Source organism: Balaenoptera acutorostrata, chromosome 20 (assembly GCF_949987535.1).
Source record: "Balaenoptera acutorostrata chromosome 20, mBalAcu1.1, whole genome shotgun sequence".
NCBI classification, from domain to species: Eukaryota; Metazoa; Chordata; class Mammalia; order Artiodactyla; family Balaenopteridae; genus Balaenoptera; species Balaenoptera acutorostrata.
The window spans coordinates 45,576,552-45,600,784 of NC_080083.1; the positions used below are offsets into that span (position 1 = coordinate 45,576,552).

Genomic DNA, 24,233 nt, shown 5'->3' on the forward strand with positions numbered 1-24,233 from the left:
TGGAATTTTCCAGGGCACGCGCCCGCCGCCGAACTGTGAGCAGCGCGAACGCGCACGTACGCGTCCGGGTGGATGGTGGTGGTGGTGGTGGTAGAGGAGTTGGGCCGCACATGCGCAGTAAAACAGCGTTGGGGGTAGGGTGGAAGCACGGTTGTCACGCGCCAGGCCGAGAGCGTGCAGCCGAAGCTGCGCCTGCGCGCCGGTCTTCCTGGCTGCCAGGAGTTACTGCATTCGAGAAAGACTGGGACAGTGCTGCACCTTGTGAACGAAAAGATGTTTCCCTTCTGAAATGACTATTTTTCTTCAGTGCCTTCTTGGATCCTAGAAAGGGCAAAAATGACTAGATTCTCGGTCTGTATCCGACCTCGATATTCGGGGTAACCTTAATCCGGAGCTCTAGTGTTCCCAATCTGTACCGTATGAAGAATATTCTTTCTTACTAGCAAATTAAGGAAATTAATGACTACTATGTTTATTGAAGCAAAAAACACGTGGACTGACAAAAGCATTTATCTGTTTGCCATTTTGGGACAGAGGCATAATAATATGAGGCACAATAATATTTTTATTAACAAAAAATAGCTTATACTTAGAAATTGTTTACCGGGTGCTAGGCATCTTTCTAAACTTTTTACACATATTAACTCAGTCTTCACCACAAACGAGCAATATGCTCCTTTTACATACGATGTTGCATAGAAATTAAGTACGTAATTTATTTAAGGTCACACGGCTAATAACTGGCAGAACTGGGATTCAAATTCAAGCAAACTCCAGAACCCATGCACTGACTACTACGCTGTATTGCTTCACACTAAGTGGTTAAAGGATTCATGTTGTTGGGGTCATCCTGGAAAATCCGGTGCTGTAGTCATCGTTGAATGACAAACACTTTTCATACTTACCCTTGGGTTTTTTCTCATTCTGTCAATTAACGTTTATTGAGCATTTACCTATGGTATTTTGCAGTGAGTTGGGAGCTATGGGCTGTACAGGGTTGAAATAGAATTGCTACAAAGGTCCAAGTAAAATGCTAAGGACTATCAAAGGAAAGAGAGATTACTTTTGAGTTTGGGGATCTCATATCTTAAATCTTGACTTTTTAACCATACTGTGTATATGTATATATACATATATACATATATATATACACACATAACACACACATTGATTTTTTTTTTCCTTTTTTTTTTTGGCTGCGCAGGGCATCATGTGGGATCTTAATTCCCCAACCGAGGATTGAACCTGCACCCCCTGTAGTGGGGGCACAGAATCTTAACCACTGGACTGCCAGGGAAGTCCCTGTATATTCTTCAAGGGTAAGAATTCCCCCACAAGTCCTAGCCACAGCATAGAACCTATAGCATGATACATTAATAGTGACATGAAATTAGGTATTATACGTATGTGATAATTAAAGAATATATATTAAGCATTTAAATGAGGTGTATCTAATTATTTCTCTTTTTTTTAATTTTTACTTTTTTTAACATTTTCTTGGCCACCCTGTGTGGCATGTGAGATCTTAGTTCCCCAACCGGGGATTGAACCCCGTGCCCTTTGCATTGCAAGTGCGAAATCTTCACTGCTGGACCACCAGGGAAGTCCCAAGATGTATCTAATTATTTCTTAACAGAGTCCTGTCAATCTACTGTATGCCCCAGAAAATAAAACATGAACTTTTTTTTTTTAACTGGTTTTCCTGACAAAGTGGGGAAACCCCAATCCATGATGAGTGGTTATTAATACAGAACATTGATATAGTCTTTCTGGGATTATCTACTTCACTGTTGAGTTTTATGTTTGCCTCACATGGTAGCCAACACATCCCAGATCATCTCTGCCTGCCTTCTGGTCAGTTTCTCAGGGAATGCAAACTTGTTCCATATCAACCTGGATGAAATAATAAGGGAAGTCAATCTTGTTTAATTCATTCTGAGATGAATTATAAGTGGGTTTTATTAGCTGCTGTTTTGGAAAATTCGTATTATCTTCCTATCTCATTAACTGCATGGAAAATTGGGAGTTGTCTGCCTGGGGAAGTTAACACGAAAAGGATATTTCGTAATCCTACAACCCAAGTAGTTCACATTTCAGAAAAAGCAAAGGGAGAGCAAGAGAAGGAAACTTATTGTGTAATTAGAGGAAGGAATAAGGTGGTTAGGGGCTTAACCTTGCAAAAAACAGTCTTGCACATAGTAGACACTCAAATATTTATTCAATAAGTGATCATGGGGGAAAAAAAATAAGTGGATCAGTAGAATCCCAGATAAAATATGATGAGGCAGAGGGCAAAGTTGATTTCCTGTTTCCCCAAATACGGGGGTTTCCTGGAATCACTCGTCTTACTGAAATTTCTAAATGGATCCAAAGAAGATGGGATATCCCATGAGCAGTGGGATATGTACTGTATTTAGATTTTTTTCCCTCTTAGTGGCAGATGATATCAAATATTGGAACTTCTAAAATTCTGCCTGGTAGTCTACATTCTAGGAGAAGCACTGTTGATTTGAACACGGAAGATCCTTCTGGAGAATTGGAAGAATCTGATTACAGTATGTTTATTGATTACCGTAAACAATATGATACTTGGATTGAAGCGAGTGATAGGCTTGCCACATGTTTATGTTGTACTTCCCTCCCTTGAGAGAGCACATGAAGAGCAAAGGAAGTGAAGTGAATTGTCCAAGATAAGGTGACATAGAAGAAACGAAGAATTCTGACTTTCTAAGAAATGTTTTCAACTGATCTTTAGCTAACAATGTTAGCAGAGCTTCTTTGTCACTAGGAGAGTTGACTATCTATGACTCTCACATAGTGGTGCCTGAGTGTACATCTTAGCTCCACTTCTTTTCCTCACCATAGAAAAGGGGAAATTGAGTACCTAACTCATAGAATTGTTACTAAGTCATTAAATGAGTTAATACATGTTCCCACTCTGGTTAGTTATGGTAACTGCTTCCAAGCCCCATGATAGCCGTGGAAGGGATATATGGAGCCTAGCGGAGTCCTAGTAAGTGTCTGCTCTTCATGCTGGACACAGATAACATCGGCAGTCCCAGAGTCCACCCCAGTGCAGTGCTCCTAAAGCAAAAGAGCCCATAACCTGGATATGAATTGGAAATCCTCAGGAAGTCCTATGTGTGTTAGCTCTTTTCCTCTAGGGAGCAGTCCTCAGCTCTGTTAAAGTTAAAACCATTGAAATGAAGGTTGTTTCCATGCCCAAAAGTGATTCCTTATTTCTTTCTTTATGACTGTGTTGGGTCTTCGTTTCTGCGTGAGGGCTTTCTCCAGTTGCGGAGAGCGGGGACCACTCTTCATCGCGGTGTGCTGGCCTCTCACTATCGCGGCCTCTCTTGTTGCGGAGCACAGGCTCAGTGATTGTGGCTCACGGGCCCAGTTGCTCCGCAGCATGTGGGATCTTCGCAGACCAGGGCTCGAACCCGCGTCCCCTGCATTGGCAGGCAGATTCTCAACCACTGCGCCACCGGGGAAGCCCGTGATTCCTTATTTCTGTGCTGCATGACTTTCTTCTCCTAGCTGTTCGTCTGTCTCATCCATCCTTCCATTCATCCCTGCTGCTGAAGACAAAGGCTCTTTCCTTTATCCTTTGCTGCCTGCCTCAGCCTCTTTATTTCTAAAGGTATGTTAAGGAAGAGGTATTGCTCATCCTGGCTCAGCCAGAAAAGAAGCCCATGCATCCCGCTGTTCAAGCGAGGTCTAGAACTAATCCCTCCCCTCTTCTTGCTCCACTTTCGCCCCAGCTGGCTAAATCAAGTGATAATCCTAAAAGGGAATTTCATGCTATTTGTGACTTCCCCTCTCCCTCACCCCGGGCCCTCCCCCACCCCACCACGTTCAGGGAGGAGAGAACAAAGCCCCTGGATCAGAGTAATCTGTTTCTAACCCACTTCCATTCCCAGGGATTACCTCTGCGGGAGGAGGGAGACAGAAATAAATCTGACATCTTGGCACTGGGAACTTGGGGCAGAAGCTCCAGGAATGCCTGCAGGGTTGTAGGCATAAGATTCAGGAGCCTGGGAGCTTGTTCTCATAGGCTGGGTTCCCAAAAAATGGGAAGTGTGATACAATGGGAAGAACTCTGGTTTGGGAGGCAGGAGACATGGGTTCTGGTCTCACCATTGCTGACATTGACTTTCTTGTGGGCTTGGGAGTCACTTTGCATCTCCGATCACTAATTTCCCCCATTAAAAAAAAAATTACTCTCTTGAGCCCTAAAAACCTACAGCCCCCATTGATGTGTATTGAGCTCCTATTAATAATGCACAAAGGCCTAACAAGGACTCCCTTTGGGGACCCTTGTGAACCAATGGCTCAGCACACCTTCCCTCTGGTCTGTATTCTTTCCTCTACCCTCCATGGGCCCTGACATACAAACATGTATCTTCCAGTTGGCCATTCTTTGGGAATGCTCTCCAGTGGCTGGGTGAGGGCTTCCTTTCCAGCTCTTCACGGTTGAAGCCAGGAAAGCTGTGTGAATGCAGGAAACTTCCACTAGAGGGTACCAAGGTTTCACTGGGATCTCAGATTGCATAGAGGCCTATGCAAACCCAGCAATTCCAGGGTTTTTAAGTACCTACGTTCACAGATTTAGAGGTCTCCATTCATTGTTCCTTACCTGGTCTGCTCCTTACTGTTCCTGGAAGGCTTAAGAAGTCTACTATTTTGACATTATTTTGATTTGATTTGACTTCAAATCAAAGGCAGCTTGGTATAGGGGAATCCAACTGGCCAGGTCCAAACTCTATGGGCAAATTCCTTAAGTCTTTTGAGGCCCAGTATACCCATCTGTGAAATGGGGACAATAAAACTTACTTTGTAGGACTGTTGTGAGCACTAAGTGAAATCCTATGTGAAAACATATGACTGGTACACGGTAGGTGCCTAAAATTGTTTTTTCACTAGGTGAGACTTCTTTCTCAGAATTGCCACAAACTGGGAATGGTGTTGACGGATTTGTGAGAACTGAGTACCTCCAAACAAGAAATGTGACTTTTTGCCATTTTGGTCTTGAGTCTTACAGGATTCCAGGCTAGTGCTTCTTGGTCCTGCTCAGCCTTAGCCCTTGGTCCTGTTCTCTGTGTCAGCCTAGCCATGGCACTCTTCTGCCCTTCTCTTATCCTGGTTTCCTCGGTGGTAAGTTTAGTTTCTACTTCCTCATCACCTCCTTGACAAAAAGTCCTTTGTATTTTGCCCTGCGTTTTCTTTTTTTTTTTGAATTTAATTTTTTTGTACAGCAGGTTCTTATTCGTTATCCATTTTATACATATTAGTGTATACATGTCAATCCCAATCTCCCGATTCACCCCACCCCCACCCCCCGGCTTTTCCCCCTTGGTGTCCATACGTTAGTTCTCTGCATCTGTGTCTCTATTTCTGCCCTGCAAACCAGTTCATCTGTACCATTTTTCTAGATTCAACATATACGTGTTAATATACGATATTTGTTTTTCTCCTTCTGACTTACTTCACTCTGTATGACAGTTCTGAGACTGAGCAGAAGTTTGGGAAAGGGGGAGGACGAGCGTGTCAGGGCTTGCGTGTCAGCAGACACGTTACAGCTGCAGGGCAAACCAGGGTGAAACCACGAGTCAGAGGCCCCAGGGCAGGCTGCTGTGAGGCCCGCCCCTCGGCTCCTCTCTCATCTCTGTCTCACCCCAGAGGTTTCCTGGCAGGAGTGGGAGAGGTTGGTATCGAGTCCTTGAGCCCTGACTCATTCCCTGACTTAGTTGGGTGTTACCCAGTTATCTCCCAGATCTCTCTCCAGAGGCCTTTACTACATAACAGTGTCATCCCAAAAGACAGAAGAGGCAGAAGAGGCAAGCAGACCACTTATTTATTCCATGCCCATGTGAGGATCCCAACAACAAATAAGAAGTTTGCCATCTTCATGCCTTTATATACCACCCAGGAGGTTACATTGGTTATAAAATGAACAAAATCATCTCATAATGCTGCCCTAAGAGATCGGCTATTTTCCAGATTGCTTTATAGAAACAATCATGTTTAACTTTCTCAAGAAAGAATAAAGTTGTGATTTTATTTTTCTTGGGCAGGGAAAGGGGCCGGGGAAAGGGTGGACGGGCACTGGAACACTGAGCCAGGAAGTGACCAGCCATTATCACATAGTGAGTCAGGGGCCTATCTAGGGACTAACTCAGGTTACCTAACCCCACCCCAAATTCCATTCTCTTTGCCTCAGTCTAGTTACTTGTGGACTATAGTAATGTTCCGAGTTTTCTGGACCTCACAAAAGTTCTTAAAATCTCCAGGTTCCTGAGGGCTCCATAGGAAGTCAGTTGTATTATGCTTCTAGACCTCATACATGTCCCTTTCACTGTTTGTCCTGTGAAAATGTGAGCTGCATGCCTGTTGCCTCCCGACAGATTGTTGAAAACACTTTAGAGTTATTTAGGATTCAAAGAAGCCCAATGTAGTAGTCTGTGTGAGCTTAGATCTTAGAGACAGGAGATTCCATTTTTAAATCATTTGTCGGTGTTCACATCCTACTATCCTTGTGTGTCACCGTGCTAGCGGATGCTGAAAATTATTTTCTTATCTCCCCTTTACGCAAAGGTCCCAATTGCTCCCTAACTAGGGTCATGCTTCCTAAAGACGTGAGCTGGTTTCCAAGAAAGCAGATTTTAGCTTTATCCCTTGGCAGAGAGAATGGAGTCATTGCACACAGGCCAAAACATTCTTTCTGCCAGAGCTTCCCATCTGGAAGAAAAGAGAAAAAGAGTTTCAGAGTTTCCATAAGGGCTGCCTAAAAATGGGAGGGAGGAATAGTGAGCCATAGGGAGGGGAGAAGAAAGCTACAGAGCTGGAACCCCAAGCTCCATTGTCTGGAAAGAATGTCAGATTCCACAGGCCTAAAACCCTGGCCTAGCAGCACTTACCTTTCCCTTCCTCCTAACCTTTAGCCAGGATTTATTTTGTTCCCCATTCCTTTACCTTTCACATGTATTTATCTGTCCTGCCTATCCCATCTCAGAATTTTCCCTCTATTCTTTGTTCTTTACGTACCTCCCTTCCAATTTTGTGCTTTCTGTATGGACAACTCCGAAATGTTCCTAGACTACTTTAATGCGTCTCACAAAAATAAGATTGCAGCATTAGAAGGAACTTTCTCATAACCTGTGATGTACAGAAGGACTTCAGTGGGTCCAGGAAGCCTCTGAAATTGAATGTCAGTTTAGTCCATATATGCATCTTTCTGGCAAGAAGGCCTGTAGCTTCTGTCAAGTTCTCATATCTTCCGTTCAAATCCCTGCTGTTGACCCTGTAGTTCAGTGTGTTTTGGTGTAAGGCTGGGAACCCGAGTTAATTTTGGAACCTAGATCATGACTTCCATTTTTTAAAAATAAATTTATTTATTTATTTTTAGCTGTGTTGGGTCTTCGTTTCTGTGCGAGGGCTTTCTCTAGTTGTGGCGAGTGGAGGCCACTCTTCATTGCGGTGCGCGGGCCTCTCACTATCGCAGCCTCTCTTGTTGCGGAGCACAGGCTCCAGACGCACAGGCTCAGTAGTTGTGGCTCACGGGCCCAGTTGCTCCGCGGCATGTGGGATCTTCCCAGACCAGGGCTCGAACCCGTGTCCCCTGCATTGGCAGGCAGATTCTCAACCACTGCGCCACCAGGGAAGCCCCATGACTTCCATTTTTTATAATGAATAAAATAGAAAATATCAATGTGGGACTTTCCTGGTGGCGCAGTGGTTAAGAATCCGCCTGCCAGTGCAGGGGACATGGGTTCCAGCCCTGGTCCAGGAAGATCCCACATGCCGCGGAGCAACTAAGCCCGTGTGCCACAACTACTGAGCCAGCGCTCTAGAGCCCGCGAGCCACAACTACTGAGCCCATGTGCCACAACTACTGAAGCCCGCGCGCCTAGAGCCTGTGCTCCGCAACAGGAGAAGCCACCGCAATGAGAAGCCCGCGCACCGCAACGAAGAGTAGCCCCCACTAGCTGCAACGAGAGAAAGCCCACGTGCAGCAACGAAGACCCAATGAAGCCAAAAATAAATAACTGAATAAATAAGTTTATTAAAAAGAAAATATCAATGTGTATCACACATAGTAAGGACGTTAGTTTTGATTAACATTTGATTCAAAATGCATATGTATAATAATTTTTATTTTATGTATATATGTATATAAAATCAAAACATCCAACCTCATTCATTTAGTGAATATTTATTGAGTATCCAAAGACATTGCTCTAATCACTGGGAACATGGAAGATGAAAGAGACATGTTTCTGGCCCACAAGCAGCTCACATTTAATAGGAAAGAGAGAAGTTCACAAAACATTTGCAAAAGAACAAGTCCCACTGTAGAAGTAAGCACAAGGTACAAGGTATAAAAGAGAGTATGACACACCATTTAGAGTTCAGGTGGGGCCACACTTGAGTTGCATCTGGAGAGATGAGTAGGAATTTGCAGTGTACATAGCAAGGAGATGTGCAATTCTAGGCAAGGGACTGACATGCACAAAGACACAGCAGTGTGAGACAACACAGGATGGCCAGGGTGGCAGTGACAGTTGTCTCGTGTGTTGTCTCTGTACTGTAGAGAGGTTGGATGCTCAGGCCAGATCATGGAGAGTCTCCCACTTGAATGCAGAAAATGCTAAATATTCCTAACAGACTGTCACCCAGCTCTGCTTGGGCTCTCTCAATGAGACAGAACCTAGAACTTTGTGAGGCTGCTCATTCTGTTCTTGAGCATCTGATTGTGACAGATTCCTTCCTGTGCTGATGTAATATTTGCTTCCCTCTTTCAACCATTGATTCTCATTTGCCCTCTGCAGCATTACAAAAGGAGTTGACATCGTCTTCTATTCGGTTGACCCAAATGAAATTACATTTTTGTAGATCAAGATGGTTGGATACTGACAATTTCGTGTTGTTGGCCCGTACTTAAAAAAAAAAAACAGCTAATTGAGGATAGCAATTATTTATTCACCTTAGTCTTTTCTTCCCAATATTTAATATCTTTAAACTCCATCAAATTATTCCTCACGTAAGTTACTGGATCCTTTTCCAACCTGATCTCTCCCTGGGCATACACTGGTTCATCAATATCTTTTTAAATATGAGGTACCCAGTGGATGGACCTAGAGTCTGTCATACAGAGTGAAGTAAGTCAGAAAGAGAAAAACAAATACTGTATGCTAACACATATATATGGAATCTTAAAAAAAAAAATGGTTATGAAGAACCTAGGGGCAGGACGGGAATAAAGACGCAGATGTAGAGAATGGACTTGACACGGGGAGGGGGAAGGGTAAGCTGGGACGAAGTGAGAGAGTGGCATGGACTTATATATGCTACCAAATGGAAAATAGATAGCTAGCGGGAAGCAGCCGCATAGCACAGGGAGATCAGCTCGGTGCTTTGTGTCCACCTAGAGGGGTGGGATAGGGAGGGTGGGAGGGAGACGAAAGAGGGAGGAGATATGGGGATATATGTATATGTATAGCTGATTCACTTTGTTGTAAAGGAGAAACTAACACACCACTGTAAAGCAATTATACTCCAATAAAGATGTTAAAAAAAAAACCTAAAATTAAAAATTTTCTCTGCTCAAAAAAAAAAAATAAATAAAAAGGTGTTCATTAGAAGAAAATAATAAATTATAGTATTTGTCAAATAAATAAATATGAGGTACCCAGAACTGGTCAGTTTAAAGCACAGTGACACTATTATCTCTTTTGATCTGACCTTGTGTCTTTTCATGAAACTGTGACTGCATTGGGTTTGGTGAGTCCTAAACCTTTTTCACGTAAAATGCTGTCAAGCCAGACCCATGCCTTCCTTGTACAATTGATTTTTTTTTTTTTTTTAACCTAAATGTGAGTCTTTACTTTATCCCTGTCAAATTTCATCATGTTGATTTTTGGCACTTTGTTCTAATCTGTCATGATGATTTTATTCTTTATTTATTTATTTATATTTTATTGAAGGATAGTTGATTTACAATGTTTCAGGTGTACAGCAGTGATTCAGTTATACATATATATATATTCTTTTTCAGATTCTTTTCCATTATAGGTTATTACAAGATATTGAATATAGCTCCCTGTGCCATACAGTAGGTCCTTGTTGTTTATTATTTTATATATAGTAGTGTGTATCTGTTAATCCCACATTCCCAATTTATCCGTCCCCCATTTCCCCTTTAGTAACCATAAGTTTGTTTTCTACATCTGTGAGTCTATTTCTATTTTGTAAATAAGTTCACTTGTATCTTTTTTTTTTTAGATTCCACATATAAGTAATGTCATATGATATTTGTCTTTCTCTGTCTAAGATGATTTTAAATCTTGCTTCTATCATCATCTAAGCTACTGATTTTAAAAATATCTAATACAACAGTGAGGCCCCTCTCTTTATTAATATCAACTTTTTAAATCAATATCCTTTGAGGTCAGTTGGAAAGCTAGTTAAAAATCTACATAACTGTGATTATCCATCCACAACTCCCCAGGCTCATTTTCTTAGCCCCATCTACCTGCTCCTTTACTACCTTGCTCTGATCTGTCCCTGGTCCATTAAGCAAACCAGACCCAGGCATCACACAACTACCGATTTCTGTATGGGACCTACAAACACCAGCTGCTTTTAAAGGAATCATCAACGACCTTCCCGCTTGCTAATTCCCCACCTGCTCTCATGTTGATCTTCCCTCCGTGCGACTCTGCAGAGGCTTTGTGATTCCCAACTCTCATTACTCCCACCAGCCGCTCCAGGTGTGATGTCTCTATTCTTCTAGGATGGAGACTCCAGCTTGGACTTTGGCATTGCTCCTCCAGTTGGCTCTTGGTGCTCTCCCTCTGCCTACAATAGAACTCTCTTCTTTTTAGCTTGCCTATTAACCATAAATAATATGTATAACTTTGCCTCAATCTTTTTAATGGCTACATAGTATTCCATTGCAAAGATAGACTATGCTGATGGACACTTAGGTGGTTCCCAAAATTTTGGCATTACAAAGAGGCCATGAGTCTGTTTGCAAGTACCAAGGTAGGATAAATTCCTGGAAATAGAATTGAAGGATCAAAAGTTATGTACCTTTTTATTTTGATAGTGCCAAACTGCTCTCCAAGTTGTACCATTTTACTTTAGTGGTGGTTTAGAGCTCAGCAACATAAATAATTTCAAATTAAATATACCTGTTCTTAAAAGATATCTTGGGCTTCCCTGGTGGCGCAGTGGTTGAGAATCTGCCTGCTAATGCAGGGGACACGGGTTCGAGCCCTGGTCTGGGAAGATCCCACATGCCGCGGAGCAGCTGGGCCCGTGGGCCACAATTGCTGAGCCTGCGCGTCTGGAGCCTGTGCCCCGCGACGGGAGGGGCCGCGATAGAGAAAGGCCCGCGCACCGCGATGAAGAGCGGTCCCCGCACCGCGATGAAGAGTGGCCCCCGCTTGCCGCAACTGGAGAAAGCCCTCGCACGAACCGAAGACCCAACACAGCCAAAAATAAATAAATAAATAAATAAATAAATAAATAAGAAAATCCTTTAAAAAAAAAAAAAAAAAAAGATATCTTGCTGTTATACTATTGGAAATTTGAAATGGCTTTTAATTTTTCCCTTCTCCCTCATTTCTTCTCCTTACTCTCTCCTCTGATTTCTACCCCACCCTGAACTCCAAATTCTTCTCATTCATTTGCACAAAGTAATTCCACTGTCTCCAGACCCTAATGATTAACTATCCCCATCCCTGCATTTGCACATACAAACCTCAGCATATTAAACCTGCTGCCATCCAAAGCCATCCTCTTTAGTAATAATAATATTGAGCACGAACATGTATTAACTGATTTAATTCTTTTAACAACCTTGTCACGCAGGTACTATTATTATCCCTACTTCATGGGTGAGGAAATTGAGGTACAGAGAGGTTAAGTAGCTTGTCCAAGGTCACACAGTTTAAAAACTGCACAAATACTATTTGAACCGAGATAGCAGGTCTCTAGAGATCACACTCTTAACCCCTACAGACAGATGTCTCTCTTCAGAGATTAGTCTACTTAGGTTCTTATCAAATTCTAACCTAACTTTCTTAGTGCTTCCTATGATATAATTCAGGCTATGGTCTCTACCCTGACCCCTATCTAGCCCACAGCATGTTCTATTAGTAGCTCTGCCCCACAAATGTGTCTGGAAAAAACAAGTTTCAGGATGGCTGTATTTACAGAGGAAAAAGTGTGGGGTGGGATCACAGGCAGAGGGGGACATCAGTCAAGCCCTCTCTCTCCCTCTGCAGAGGTGCGGCCTCCTGTTCTGGTCTCTGGGTGGGTCTCCCCAGACAGGAAGGGAGCAGTTGGCTTAGTCAGTCCAATTTTCCCTAGAGCTCAGCACACTGTGAAATTCAGGAGGTGCCTGAGGCCAATTTAGGCAAGTTCTATTCAACCAACATTCATTGAGTCCCAACAATGGGCCAGACACTGTGCTGTGTAAGGGTGCAACATGAATAAGTCACAAGCTCTAGAGTGAAGATAAGCACTTCAATTACCAGTTACCTACAGTGTGATAAGTGTCTTAATAGTTAGAACCTTGACTGCGTTGTTTGGAGTGGGGGAGAGCAAGAGGAGAAAGGGAAAAGGGAAAGTATGGATAAAGTGCATATCCCTGGGTGTTTTTTTTTTTTTTTTTTTTTTTTTTTTTAAATTTTATTTATTTATTTATTTATTTATGGCTGTGTTGGGTCTTCGTTTCTGTGTGAGGGCTTTCTCCAGTTGCGGCAAGTGGGGGCCACTCTTCATCGCGGTGCGCGGGCCTCTCACTATCGTGGCCTCTCCCGTTGCGGAGCACAGGCTCCAGACGCGCAGGCTCAGCAGCTGTGGCTCACGGGCTTAGTCGCTCCACGGCATGTGGGATCCTCCCAGACCAGGGCTCGAACCCGTGTCCCCTGCATTGGCAGGCAGATTCTCAACCACTGCGCCACCAGGGAAGCCCCCTGGGTGTTTTAATTTTAAGGAAACGATCCCGGTTAGGGAAAGAAATCATAACTCAGTCTCAGTAAAGATTTCTGACAGAAGGGCAGTAACTTCTCAAGTACTGAGGTCTTCAAATGCAGGTGAGGTCAAATACCTTGCCTGTTTATCTGGATTGGTGTGGGAAGGAAGGTATGAGGGCAAAGAGTAGTCAGGAAAAGTTCCAAGATCCATAATGGTGGGGGGAGGGGGACCTGTGAAATGCTAATTCCTACTTTTTCTTGGCAGCTTTTCTGGAAATTGTGATGACAGCTGGTGGTGGGAAAAATCACTGAAATCACCAGTGACCACAACAATTTCCCTGCCTCTTAGTGGCTGGCTATCACCTGAGCCATTCCAGATGATGGCAGGCTGCTATGGATCCTTTCTTTTCTTCCTTCCTTTCTTTATTCCTTCCTTTCTCCCTCCCTCCTTTCTTTCTTTCTCTTTCTTTCTTCCTTTCCTTTCCTTTCCCTTCCTTTCTTTCTTTCCTTTTTTTTTTTTTTTTTTTTTCTGCAGTGCAGCTGACAGGATCTTAGTTCCCTGACCAGGGATCGAACCCAGGCCCTGGCAGTGAAAGCGCCGAGTCCTAACCACTGGACTGCCAGGGAACTCCTCTTTCTTTCTTCCTTTCTCCCTGCCCCTCCTTCCTTCCTTCCTTCCTTTCTTTCTTTCTTTCTTTCTTTCTTTCTTTCTTTCTTTCTTTCAGGGAGGAACAGAAAAAGAGGTTCATTTTCCAAGAGCAATGAATAAGCAAGCCACATCTTCTACATTAACTAGACAGCTTCTTGTAGGATAAAAAGGCCTGGCCAAGAGACTCAGTCAGCAGAGAGACCCAGTCTCTGGCTTCAGATCTGGTCCAACTTAATGAGAACTTTGGAAATTCACATTTCTCATTTGTGCTGTGGGAATAATAAGTTCTTGTCTCTCAATGATATTGCAAAATAAGGAAAGAAAGGAATAATAGATAAACATTTAAAGGCCTCAGGAAGGGCTTCCCTAGTGGTGCAGTGGTTAAAAATCTGCCTGCCAATGCAGGAGACATGGATTCAAGCGCTGGTCCGGGAAGATCCCACATGCCACGGAGCACCTAAGCCTGTGGGCCACAACTGCTGAGCCTGCACTCTAGAGCCCATGAGCCACAACTACTGAAGCTTGTGTGCCTAGAGCCCATGCTCCACAACAAGAGAAGCCACAGCAATAAGCCCGTGCACCACAAGGAAGAGTAGCCCCCACTCGCCGCAACTAGAGAAAAGCCTGCGTGCAGCAACAAAGACCCAATGCAGCCAAAAATAAATAAAATAAATAAATATTTATTAAAAAATAAACTAAAATAAAAAATAAAGACCTCAGGAAATAATACTCAATAGGGATATTTTTTATTGTTTTTAATAATTTCACAGATTGTTCCAGTAAAGTAAAAATGCCATGGTTGATGTGCTGTTTTATTAAATGGGTGCTGAGTGTTGCTAAGGGGCCTCTCTTGAGTAACTTCCTCTTCTTAATTGGGACAGAAATTCTGGCTGTGGATAGAAACATAGAAGGGCCAAAATAAAACTCAACTGTTCTACAACTTCTGTTTCTCAATAGACTCCACTTAAGCATTTTGTTCTATTTCAAAGCTAAGTCATTAAAACAGGGGCCAGTTCTAATGAAGAGCATACTTATGAAGAAATATGGATAACACAAAGAGAAAGGAAAGGCAAGAAAAAAAATTCACTAATGAACTACAAGTGGCCATAAATCTGGAAACGTGGGTGAATATACTTAAAAGATTTATGAATATTACAATACGAAACATGCTATGTTCAGTAACGTTACACGATATGTTCCTCACTAGGGGTGCCTAGTTCTATGCGATGGGCCAACAACCCACAGTACATGCAGTGCTAATGCAGTTTCTACCATTCCTTGCAAATGAGTCTGTGATACCTTGTCTCGTATAATTTATCTTTGATTTTCATTTTCACTGAATAAACATACATACCCCAGAAGAAGTAATCAAGGGGGTTCAATCTGTAAAAATATAAACTGTTTTCTATGTTTCCAGACTTTATGGCTATCTTGTAACTTCTACAGAGATGAACACAGAAAATAGATGCAAAGAGAATGGTAAAGGGTCTAGAGAAAAAGAGTCTAGGGTAAAAGTAGAAACATACAGAGTGTGACCATGGAAACAAAACTGGGGGGGAAATATCCAAATCCAGGCAGGGAGAGACAGAGACAGAGAAGAGAGACATAGAGATCCTTTGGAAAATAAGGCAACATATCAAGGGGACAGGATAGTGAGAAGGACAGAAAAGCAGGTCAAAAAGGAAAAAAGCATTCTTAAAAGGAATTTCCTAAACTTCACAAACTGTCAGATGCAGCCTTTATTAGCCACAGCTGATGGATGGAAGCATACTTTTCCCACAGAAAATTAGAAAAATATAATTTAAGAACTAGAAAGAAATTAAAAGTTTATCTAGTCCAACACCTAATTTTACAAATGAAGAAATTAAGGCACTGAGAGATTCTAGAGACAGATTTGGGTGGCCCTGTTGAAAAGGTGGGAGAGTCTGATGACCATCAAGAGAAAATAATGTCTTTTCACAGTTCTCAATATTCATTTATTTTTATTTTTATTTTTTATTTATTTTTACTTTTTTATTGCAGTATAGTTGATTTACAATGTTGTGGCAATCTCTGCTGTACAGCAAAGTGACTCAGTTTTACACATATACACATTCTTTATTTATTTATTTATTTATTTATTTATTTATTTATGACTGTGTTGAGTCTTCGTTTCTGTGCGAGGGCTTTCTCTAGTTACGGCAAGTGGGGACCACTCTTCATCGCTGTGCGCGGGCCTCTCACCATCGCGGCCTCTCTTGTTGCGGAACACAGGCTCCAGACGCGCAGGCTCAGTAATTGTGGCTCACGGGCCCAGTTGCTCCGCGGCATGTGGGATCTTCCCAGACCAGGGCTCGAACCCGTGTCCCCTGCATTGGCAGGCAGATTCTCAACCACTGCGCCACCAGGGAAGCCCTATACACATTCTTTTTTAAATATTCTTTTCCATTATGGTTTATCACAGGAGATTGTGTATAGTTCCCTGTGCTCTACAGTAGGACCTTGGTGTTTATCCATTCTAAGTGTAATAGTTTGCATCTACCAACGCCAAATTCCCAGTCCATCCCTCTCCTTCCCCCCACCCCCTGGCAACCATAAATCTGATCTCTATGTCTGTTTTGTAGATAGGTTCATTTGTGCCATATTTTAGATTTCACATGAGAGTGATATCATATGGTATTTGTCGTTCTCTTTCTGACTTACTTCACTTAGTATGATAATCTGTCGTTGCATCCATGTTACTGCAAATGTTATTATTTTGTTCTTTTTTATGGCTGAGTAGTATTCCATTGTATATATGCACCACATCTTCTTTATCCATTCATCTGTCGCTGGACATTTAGGTTGTTTCCGTGTTTTGGCTATTGTGAATATTGCTGCTATGCACAGTTCTCAATATTTAAATGAAACAGGTGATGGAAACTCATCTACTCTTTTTTTAAAATTAATTAATTTATTTATTATTTGGTTGTGCCGGGTCTTAGTTGCAGCTGGCAGGCTCCTTAGTTGCAGCTCGCAGGCTCCTTAGTTGCGGCAGGCGAACTCTTAGTTGCGGCATGCATGCGGGATCTAGTTCCCTGGCCAGGGATTGAACCCGGGCCCCCTGCATTGGGAGTGTGGAGTCTTAACCACTGTGCCACCTGGGAAGTCCCCTCATCTGCTCTTGAGTGGGCCAATTTATGCACCACCTGTTAGGGAAGAACTAAATGGGAGCTCAAGCTCTAGACTTGTCTTGTTCCAGCCATTCTTTAGGTTAAATTACATCAGCCCTGGAGTTTATGGAAAAAGATCACGGGAAGACTGAGCGTTGAGGTGGAAAGAGTGCCTGTCCTGTGTCAGGTTAACCTGGGTTCTTGCACTGGCTCTGCCTGTTACTAGCCACTGAGATCCCAGGCAAGTCAATTAATTCATGCATTTCTCAGTTTTCCAAAATGAGAATAATACCATGTGCTTCATGTGGTACTTGAGGAGGTAAGTGAAAGAATACATAGTATTGGCTTCCCTGGTGGCGCAGTGGTTGAGAATCTGCCTGCCAATGCAGGGGACACGGGTTCGAGCCCTGGTCTGGGAAGATCCCACATGCCGCGGAGCAGCTGGGCCCGTGAGCCACAACTACTGAGTCTGCGCGTCTGGAGCCTGTGCTCCACAACAGGAGAGGCCACGATGGTGAGAGGCCCGCGCACCGCGATGAAGAGTGGCCCCCACTTGCCGCAACTAGAGAAAGCCCTAGCACAGAAATGAAGACCCAACATAACAATCAATCAATCAATCAATAAATAAATCTTTAAAAAAAAAAAAAAAAAGAATACATAGTATAAAGTGCATAGCAATTCACCAAAGCAATAAAAGTGGCCAATGTTAAAAAAAAAGTTCTTCCTAACTAGGAATCAAAGAAATGCAAATAAAGAGCAACGGGATACCACTTTCGCCTACCAAACTGACAAAGATTAAAAGAAAACAAAGCTAATAACATGATGCTGGAGGTTGTGGAAGCAGATATTCTCATATTTTGCTCAAAAGAATGTAAATTTGTACATTTCTGGAGATCAGTTTGGCAACATTTTTAAGAGCCTTAAAAATGTTCATGTTGGGACTTCCTCGTGGCACAGTGGTTAAGAATCTGCCTGCCAATGCAGGGGACACGGGTTCGATCCCTAGTCCGGGAAGATCCCACATGCCGCTGAGCAACAAAGCCTGTGAGCCACAACTACTGAGTCTGTGCTCTAGAGCCTGCAAGCCATAACTACTGAGCCTGCTACCGAAGCCCTCGTGCCCTAGAGTAGCCTAGAGCTACTGAAGTCCTCACGCCTAGAGCTCGTGCTCCACAAGAGAAGCCACCGCGATGAGAAGCCCACGCACTGCAAGGAAGAGTAGCCCCCGCTCGCTGCAACTAGAGAAAGCCTGCACGCAGCAACGAAGACACAATGCAACCAAAAATAAATAAACAAATTAAAATGTGGCATGTTTAAAAAACAAAAAAAGATGGACTTCCCTGGTGGCGCAGTGGTTAAGAATCCGCCTGCCAATGCAGGGGACATGGGTTCGAGCCCTGGTCTGGGAAGATCCCACATGCTGTGGAGCAACTAAGCCCGTGCGCCACAATTACTGAAGCCCGCACGCCTAGAGCCCGTGCTCTACGAGAGAAGCCTCCGCCATGAGAAGCCTGCACACTGCAACGAAGAGTAGCCCCCGCTTGCCACAACTAGACGAAGCCTGCATGCAGCAACAAAGACCCAACGAAGCCGAAAATAAATAAATTTAAAAAAAACAAAAAAAACAAAAAAAACAAAAAAAACAAAACAAAAAAAAAAAGAGTACATAACTGGAGGGATTATATTTGCAGAAGAGAAAGTAGATATTATAAAAAATACTGTTCACTCTCTTTGATCCCTGATTTTACTTCTAGATATTGAGCCTAAGGAAATAATCACATGTAGGAGGAAAAAGGTATTGTATATCTATATCTATAACTTTGTTCATATAAGTTCTTTATATCAGGGGTCCCCAACGCTGGGGCCACGGTCCGTGGCCTATTAGGAACCGAGCTGCACAGCAGGAGATGAGCGGCAGGTGAGCAAAACTTCATCTGCCGTTCCCCATCACTTGCATTACTGCGTGAACCATCGCCTGCATTATTGCCTGAACCATCCCCACCCCCCTTCTCCGTGGAAAAATTGTCTTCCACGAAACCGGTCCCTGGTGCCAATAAGGTTGGGGACCACTCCTTTATATGACAGAAAAAAATATGGTAAGTATGAATTTTCACAACCTTCCTCTCTCCCACAAGGCAAAAAGAATGTTTTGCTGCTCAATTGGTAAAATGAGGGTATTGGGTCTTGGAGAAAATGCAATAGAGCTTCAATTTAATTTACATTGAAAAAGGCAAATATTTATAGGAAAGTGGGAAGAATTTTATCAGACTGTTTGGGGTCAGGGACCAAAGAGATGATGGGAGAAGGAAGGAAGGGAATGGAGAAACCAGGAAAAGCAGAGCTAGTTGGGAGGAAGTTTCAAACAACTGTCCTCTGCATGAAGTATTAAGAGGGAGAAGAGAGGATTTTGAGAAGCTTTGCTATGTCTTATTAATGGAATCTCCCTTTGTTTTTTTTTTTAATTAATTATTTAATTTATTTATTTTTAGCTGCATTGGGTCTTCGTTGCTGCGTGAGGGCTTTCTCTAGTTACAGCGAGTGGGGGCTACTCTTCATTGTCGTGCGCAGGCTTCTCATTGTGGTGGCTTCTCTTGTTGCGGAGCATGGGCTCTAGGCACACGGGCTTCAGTAGTTGTGGCACACAGGGTCAGTAGTTGTGGCGCACGGACTCGGTAGTTGTGGCACATGGGCTTAGTTGCTCCGCGGCATGTGGGATCTTCCCGGACCAGGGCTCGAACCCTTATCCCCTGCATTGGCAGGCAGATTCTCAACCACTGCACCACCAGGGAAGCCCCTCCCTTTGGTTTTATGTTGAGAAAGTAAAGATTTACTTTTCTTTTTCTTTTCTTTATTCTCATTCTCCTCCTGTTTTTCCTTGATTCTTTCTTTTATTTTTAAGTGCTGGAATGATGTTTCTGTAAAATCTTAGCTTGGGCTACCCGTCAGCTTGGTTTTATAGGGGTTATATTTAAAACAGTAAACATAATTAGACACACTCTGAATATCCAAGAATAGGAAATTAGTTAAATAAATTAACTAGTTTAAGTTAAATAAGTTAGCGTATATCTATAGCCATTGACATTGAATATTTAATAACATGAATACCTGAATAATATATTAAGTGAAATAGGTCATGATCCCAACATGGTGTGTGTGTGTGTGTGTGTATGTGTTATGTATCATCAAAAAAGACAGGAGGTCAGTATACTAATTATTAACAGTGATATGTTTAGAATTACTGATTATTTTTATTTTCTTAATGCTCATCTAAATTTTCTGAATTCCCTACATTGATCAAGTAATACTTTTATAATCAGAAACCTCCTTACCTTAAACCTTATTTTTTTTTTTTTTTAAAGATTTATTTATTTTATTGATTGATTACTATGTTGGGTCTTCGTTTCTGTGCTAGGGCTTTCTCTAGTTGCGGCAAGCGGGGGCCACTCTTCATCGCGGTGCGCGGGCCTCTCACTATCGCGGCCTCTCTTGTTGCGGAGCACAGGCTCCAGAAGCGCAGGCTCAGCAGTTGTGGCTCATGGGCCCACTTGCTCCGCGGCATGTGGGATCCTCCCAGACCAGGGCTCGAACCCGTGTGCCCTGCATTAGCAAGCAGATTCTCAACCACTGCGCCACCAGGGAAGCCCCAAACCTTATTTTTTAAAGTGAGTAGCACAAGAACCATACAGCTTCTAGATAAAGTACAGAAGAGTATCTTTGTGACCTTGAAGGAGGCAAAGATTTCTCAGCAGGACACAAAAAGCACTAGCCATAAAAGAAAAAATTGAAAACTTGGACTTCATCAAAATTATAAATATTTACTCATCACAAGACATCACTGGGACTTCCCTGGTGGCACAGTGGTTAAGAGTCTGCCTGCCAATGCAGGGGACACGGCTTCAATCCCTGGTCTGGGAAGATCCCACATGTCGCGGAGCAACTAAGCCTGTGCACCACAACTACTTAGCCTGTGCTCTAGAGCCCGCGAGCCACAACTACTGAAGCCCGCGCACCCTAAAGCTGTGCTCCACAACAAGAGAAGCCACCGCAATGAGAAGGCCGCGCACCACAATGAAGAGTAGCCCCCACTCGCCGCAACTAGAGACAGCCCGGGCGCAGCAGTAAAGACCCAACGCAGCCAAAAAAAAAAAAAAAAAAGACATCACAAAGAAAATGAGTAGACAAATGACAGACTGGGAAAACAGTTTTCATTTTACATATACATGACCAAGGATTCATATCCAGATAATTTAAGGAGTGCCTATAAATTAACAACAAAAAGTTGAGCTACCCTATTAAAAAATGGGTGAGGGGCTTCCCTGGCGGCGCAGTGGTTGAGAATCTGCCTGCCAATGCAGGGGACACGGGTTCGAGCCCTGGTCTGGGAGGATCCCACATGCCGCGGAGCAACTGGGCCCGTGAGCCACAACTACTGAGCCTGCGCGTCTGGAGCCTGTGCTCCGCAACAAGAGAGGCCGCGATAGTGAGAGGCCTGCGCACCGCGATGAAGAGTGGCCCCCGCTTGCCGCAACTGGAGAAAGCCCTCGCACAGAAACGAAGACCCAACGCAGCCAAAAATAAATAAATAATTAAAATTAAAAAAAAAAAAAAAGTCAATTTGTAAAAAAAAAAAAATGGGTGAAAGACTTGAAAAGATGCCTCACAAATAAAGAGATATAAATGGCCAATAAGCCATGAAAAGTGCTTGTAGTAAATGCTATGATGTGCCACTCTGATTCTCCTTTTGGAATGAAGGACTTACTCCTCAGCTGTTGGAAAGGCTGCCAGCAGACAGCTTTCAATCAGTCCACTTCAGTGATTGCCTCTGCTGAAGAGCCCTGACTTGCCCAAGGTCAAAGCTTATACACACATACACACACAATGAATTGCTCCAGGCACTAAGTAAATGTTTAATAAACAAGAGCCTCTTCTCGAAGTGGCCTACATCCAGTGACTAATCAACATGGGGGTACAAAAGCCCAGCCACTTGTCCAAACTCAGAACATTTTTGACGGTTCATCCCAGTTTCAGCGCTTTCCGTAAGGTCAGCTGAGGCCTCTGACACTACATTGTATAATAGCTCAACTTCTTCCCTTGCTCAATCATGCTCTGTCTCTTCTCTTCCACAGATGTTGAGCCCAAGTGCACTCCCTAAAAAACCTCCTGCCAACTAATCTCCCAGTGAGTCTGCTTCCAAGGGAATTCAACCTGTGACAATGCTCAACATCAGTAATCATCAGGAAGATGCAAATTAAAACCATAAGGAGATGCCATTTTACCTCCACTAGAAGGGCTAAAAAAAGACAACACCAAATGTTGGTGAAGATGCGGAAAAACTGGAACCCTCATATAGTGCTGGTGGGAGTGTAAAAAGGTACCACCATGTTGGAGAATTGTTTGGCTATTTCTTATAAAATTAAATATATATTTAACCCGTGACACAGCAATTCCATTCTTAAGTGTGTAGCCAAGAGAAATGAAGACATATTTGTATAAAATTGAACAAGAACACTCATAGGTAGCCTTAGTTATAGTAGCCCCAAACTGGAAATAATACGAATGTCTATCAATAAGAGAAGGAATAAATAAATTACAGTATAGTCTTACCATACTACTCAGCAATATAAAGGAATGGAGTACTGATACACACAACATGTGTAGATCAAAAACATTATGTTGGGGCTTCCCTGGTAGCACAGTGGTTAAGAATCCACCTGCCAATGCAGGGGACACGGGTTCAAGCCCTGGTCTGGGAAGATCCCACATGCCGTGGAGCAACTAAGCCCGTGCACCACAACTACTGAGCCTGTGCTCTAGAGCCCACGAGCCACAACTACTGAAGCCTGCGTGCCTAGAGCCCGTGCTCTGCAACAAGAGAAGCCACTGCAATGAGAAGCCCACGCACCGCAACGAACAGTAGCCCCCGCTCGCTGCAACTAGAGAAAGCCCACATGCAGCAACGAAGACCCAACGCAGCCAAAAATAAAAACAAATAAAATAAATTTTAAAAACAAAAAAAAAAAATCATGTTGTATAAAGCCACACACGTACACACACATACACCCCCCCCCCACACACAACACATACTAAAAGATTCCATGGACATGAAGTACAGGAACAGGCAAAACAAATCTACAGTGACAGAAATCAGAAAGTAGTTGGGTTGCTCCGGTGAAGTGGGGGCAGGAGTGGGGATTGACTGAAAAGGCCATGAGGAAACTTTCTGGGGTGATGAAAATATTCTATATCTTGTTTTGACTAGTAGTTACACAGTGGTTACAATTGTCAATATGCATTGACCTGAACATTTAAGATTTCTCCATTTTCATCGTATGAAAATTATATTTCAGTCAAAGCTTATACACACACACACAATGAATTGCTCTAGGCACTAAGTAAATGTTTAATAAACAAGTGAAGAGGAGATGACTTTTCTAAAGAACCAAATTATTAATAATTATGGAAAAGATTTCCCTTTCCTGGGTTGTAGTAAAATGTGATTCTCTTGGGATATTCCTTGATTAAAACTCTGAATATTTATTCTTCACAGTGGTGTTTTCCCCACCCGCATTAAAATGGTTAAGCTTTGATCTCTCCCAAAGTGGCAGAATCAGGTCTATAATGTCTGCCTGCATCATTTGCAGGTGAGTGGAAATGCTAAAAGGATATTAAGATAGTAACAGTGGTGAGAGAAAGAAATAAAAAACCATCATTGGTTTCCCAGTGCGGTAGATCAGCATTTGGCTGCTATTCCGCATAATCTTGCCAACATCACTCTCAAAGCAATTTCTCTTATAAAATATGGCACAATCGCCACCCTATTTTGAACATGGGTATTTAATCTCAGAAAAACTATTTAAGGTATTTGAAATATTTGAAGAGACAAGTTGATTTTTATGGAGCTGGTTGATATCAACCTATGCTGTTTTCCACTAAAGTTAATACCCTGGGGAGTATGAAAATTAGAAGAAGAGAGTCAGAGAATCCTTTTAGGGGTTTCATAACCTAAAAAACTAAACATGAGAGAATGCCAGTGACTCTCAAGAGAAAGATTTTTGTAAATACACAAAGCTACTTTAAAATTCCCTTTAATAAAATCAAAAACCATTGTCTGCCATCTTCAAAATCTGAAAGACTACTTGGTGGAGTTGCCAGATTTAGCAAACAAAAATACAGAATCTTCAATTAAATTTGAATTTCAGATAAACAATGAATAGTTTTTAGTGTAAGTATCCCCCCCAAATATTGCATATTTTAGTATTAGCAGGTCCCATGAAATATTTGAAACATGTTTATACTAATAAACAATTTATTTAAAAAAATTTGTTGTTTATCTGGAAATCAAATTTAACTAGGCGTCCTGTACTTTATCTGGCAACCCTAGTACTGGGGAGAGTTATTTAGCCTCCTCTGCAGAACATGAGGCCCCACCTGGCTGATGAGAATGTGCCTTTAGGGTTACTACATGGA

General features: G+C 42.7%; 1 long non-coding RNA gene across 2 annotated transcripts; it reads left to right on the top strand.

Annotated features, from left to right (window-relative positions):
* The first annotated feature begins 221 nt into the window (after positions 1-221).
* LOC130705959 (uncharacterized) lies at positions 222-22,733 on the top strand. 2 transcript variants are annotated; one of them, XR_009006364.1, is made up of 3 exons: positions 222-351; positions 1,205-1,319; positions 21,893-22,733. It is a non-coding gene; the product is annotated as an uncharacterized LOC130705959 (long non-coding RNA). The 2 variants fall into 2 exon arrangements; XR_009006365.1 differs by lacking the exon at positions 21,893-22,733 and adding an exon at positions 5,045-5,143.
* Positions 22,734-24,233: the final 1,500 nt, after the last annotated feature.